Here is a 251-nt window from a genome sequence, read left to right as displayed (position 1 = left end):
TAAACCCTAAACCCTAAGCCCTAAGCCCTGAGGACGAGCTGTAGTTGCAGATGCAACGCGAGTGCAGGCCTCCTTTTGAGGGTTTAGGGTCTGCCCTGAGCAGTGGGCCTTCAAGGCGCAGCAAGCGCTAGGATTTAGGGTTTAGGGTTTAGGGTTTAGGGTTTAGGGTTTGTGCAGCAAACGCGTCGAGCGAGGAGGGGGAAATTGTTTGCCGGGAGAACAGCGAAATGGAGCTGAGTGCTGACGAGGGG

At 55.4% G+C, this 251-nt stretch overlaps 1 protein-coding gene across 1 annotated transcript in view; it reads right to left on the bottom strand.

Annotated features, from left to right (window-relative positions):
* ETH_00038065 (40S ribosomal protein SA) overlaps positions 1–251 on the bottom strand; it is a gene marked incomplete at both ends in the record, with an annotated part of 1605 nt that overhangs the window by 1033 nt on the left and 321 nt on the right. The gene's annotated exons all lie outside the window — the stretch shown is intronic.

Source organism: Eimeria tenella, genomic scaffold, assembly GCF_000499545.2.
Source record: "Eimeria tenella Houghton genomic scaffold, Eth_scaff1767, whole genome shotgun sequence".
In the NCBI taxonomy this organism is placed as follows: Eukaryota; Apicomplexa; class Conoidasida; order Eucoccidiorida; family Eimeriidae; genus Eimeria; species Eimeria tenella.
This window is presented reverse-complemented; position numbering and strand designations above follow the sequence as displayed.